We start from the raw sequence: 3538 nt of genomic DNA, 5'->3' as shown, positions 1-3538 counted from the left end.
CTCGTTCGAATTCGTTTGTCTTATTTTTTTAAATTTATATATGAATTATAAAGAAATTTTAAAATTATTTTATTTATATATTTTAAATTAATATTTTATTTATTTATAAATTATAATTTTATATGTATATATAATATTTATAATAAATATATTATTTAAACGAACGTTGGCAAACAAAACTCGGACTCGTTCATTAATCAAACAAGCATGTTTATATTATTCGGTTCGGCTCGTTAACGTTCGCGAACGAGTTTTAACCGAGCCGAATCGAGCCTAGTTCACGATCGGCTCGGTTCATTTAATAGCTCTATTAGCAAGGTTTGATTTTGAGATTGAGATTTGAATACTCCCTCCGTCCCATATATACGTCTCCGTTTGCTTGTTATACGAAGTTTTAGAAATATTAATATTATATTGAGATGTAGTAAGAATAAAGTAGCAATGACTAAATTAACTTTATTAGTATTGTGTGATATAAAGGTAATGACATTTGCGTAATATATTATAAGTTGTAAATGTAATTGTAATGTTTGGTAGATAATACAATTACTTAAAAAAAAAAAAAATGAATATTTTGTTATGAGATAGACTAAAATGAAAAAAATGTATAATTTGTTATGAGTCGGAGGGGTATTATGAATTTAAAATTGAAATACTCCCTCCCTCCCATATAAAGAGTAATGTTTGTTTTTTACACGTAAATTTTTTAATATTAATATTATATTGGGTTGTAGTAAAAAAAAATAAAAATACCTTTATTAGTATCATATATATATATATATAATATTATAGGAGCTCATTGTGCCCCCACCACAATGTAAAGCATGAATTTAGAGCAATTTTGAATTTTTTTTCTTTAATTTTTTATTGGTTATATTATTTGATTGGTTAAAGCATTGTGGGCCAATATGTTTTTTATTGGTCGTGTAATTTGATTGGTTAAAGTTATTTTGTATTTTTTTTATTGATTGTATAATTTGATTGATTTAATTATTTTGTATTTTTTTTTAATTGATGATACAATTTAATTGATTATTGATCATTTTTTTATAAGTTTATTTTCTTCAATATATTTTTAATACATTTAATATATATTTATAGTGTAGGATATTAATGTTATTAATTTATTATTAATTAATATTTATTTTTAAATATTTCAAATCTAAGAATTATATATAAAATTATCAATTAGTATAATATTTGAATTAATTATTTTAACATACGTTATTATATATTTTATATAAATAATATATATTATATTTATATAAATGATTAATCATATCATATCATATATAGCAATATAAAATATTGGAGTATAATTTTAGTTTTAAAGAAGATATTAAGAAATTTATGTTATTTTTTTTAGAATGTAATTTATTTTGCACTTATAATTATTTAAATATATAGAAGTATGAAATTATAACCTTATATTCAATCAAGAATTAAAAATTTATACTTTGTTCTTTCAACAAAATTTTTTAACATATTTCTCCAAAAAATTAATATATTACATTCACTTTTTATTTTTATATTACATAAGTAATTTTTCATACTTCACATAAAAAAAAATATCAAAATATACAAGACAAACACACCCGTTACAAAATAATAAAATTATCTATAAATAGTAATCAACATATTTATTTCTCATTTTTTAAAAGTAAGCTTGATAAATGTGTTGAAAAATCACACTTAACTACATTAAATGAATTTGTATATTTATGTTATAAATACTAAATTATTATTTGATTAAATATTTTGGTAATAAATTCTTAAAAAAAATTTCAAACTTAAATGTGTTTATCGTGCCTTTCAATTTAAATTGTATTTATTAAAAATTTTAATTTATATAATATTTTCGACATTAACATTAAATTTTAATATAATAAATAAATAAATATTTGATTAAAAGGTTTTTATAAGAAAAATGTAAAAATAGTAAAAAGTTTATAAAAATTTACAACCAAGCATAACATAATTATTTCTTTCTTATATAACATATATACATACATGTATAGTTTATTCACATTATTTTTTGAATTAATTAAAAATATATTTAATATATAAAAAATTATAATATAATAAATACAAAAAAATTTAATCGTGCATAGCACGGGCATCCGCTAGTTGTGTAATATAAAGAAGGTGGTATTTGTGTAATATATTGTAAGTTGTAAGGGTATTTATTATGTTAAACAGGTAGTACAATTACTAAATTAAAAAATAGTACCCTTGTTTGAGACGGACGAAAATGAAAAATGGAACATTTCTTATTGGACAGGCGAAGTAATTTTATTATTTAATATAGATGGCTCTGTTCATGTAGTGTTTTAAGGGTCTCATTTATTTTTTGTATATTAATATTTGAATATTAATTATCATATCAATATATAGTATAAATTAAGAAATAATGTAAAAATACTTTCATTAGTGTCTTATAATACTAATAGAATGATATTTGTACAAAAAATTATATAATATAAATATATTTTTAATATTAAATACAATGAATGATGCAAAAGGTAATATCACCCGCGGACAGAGAAGATATTTTTTGAGGATGAATATTTGACATTTTTAACATTTGTAATGACTTTTTTACTTTTTATAATAAGTATTTTGATTTTTATATAAAGTAATTTATTTTTTTCAAAAAAACGCAATTAAAAAATAACGAACAAAGCTATAGATGTTCACGTGATATTTAATATAATATAAAAATAAAAAATAAATACTAGTATTTAAAAGGATTACATATCTTAATCATATATAAAATTTATTAATTTATTTTAATTTTAATTGTACTAATTATTTATTTTAATTATAATATATAATTATTGATATTGTAATATAGTTATTTGTAGGAATATATTTTTTTTAATTATTTACTTATTACTCTCTCATTTCTATTGAAAGGGTGACATTTGTTTTTTGCACGTAAATATTTTAATATTAGTATTATATTGGATTGTAGTGAAAAAGACAAAAATACCCCTGTTAGTATGGTGTAATATAAAAGTAATGATATTTGTATAATATATTGTAAGTTAAAATGGTATTACTATGTTACGTAGGTAGTATAATTACTAAATTAGGAAATAGTAACCTTATTTTGGGACGGACGAAAATAAAAAATGATAACCTTATAGAGAAAATATATTAATTTTAAAATTTTGTATTTATAATGTACAAGACTAGAAATATGGGACAAAGGAAGTGTTTTATAAACATTTTTATTCAAAAATTTTTAATAAAAAAATATATACTCTTATTCACCTAAATTTGTTCATTTTCTTTTTTAAGAATACATATTTATACTAAAATTCGTGCCCAAAATTCAAAGAAACACGTATGTTGATATATTGGGTGCTTTGGATTTAAAGATTTTTTTTTTTTTAAAAAAAATAATATATGTATCATGAATATATTTGAATGTAATAATTAAAACAGAATATTAATATGAAAAATATCTTTTGGTTATTAAAGTCAATTTTAGATTTAAATAACGGATGTGTTCACTACTAAGGGCCGCCTATTA

Source organism: Andrographis paniculata, unplaced genomic scaffold (assembly GCF_009805555.1).
Source record: "Andrographis paniculata isolate CXL003 unplaced genomic scaffold, ASM980555v1 Contig76END, whole genome shotgun sequence".
NCBI classification, from domain to species: domain Eukaryota; kingdom Viridiplantae; phylum Streptophyta; class Magnoliopsida; order Lamiales; family Acanthaceae; genus Andrographis; species Andrographis paniculata.
This window is presented reverse-complemented; position numbering follows the sequence as displayed.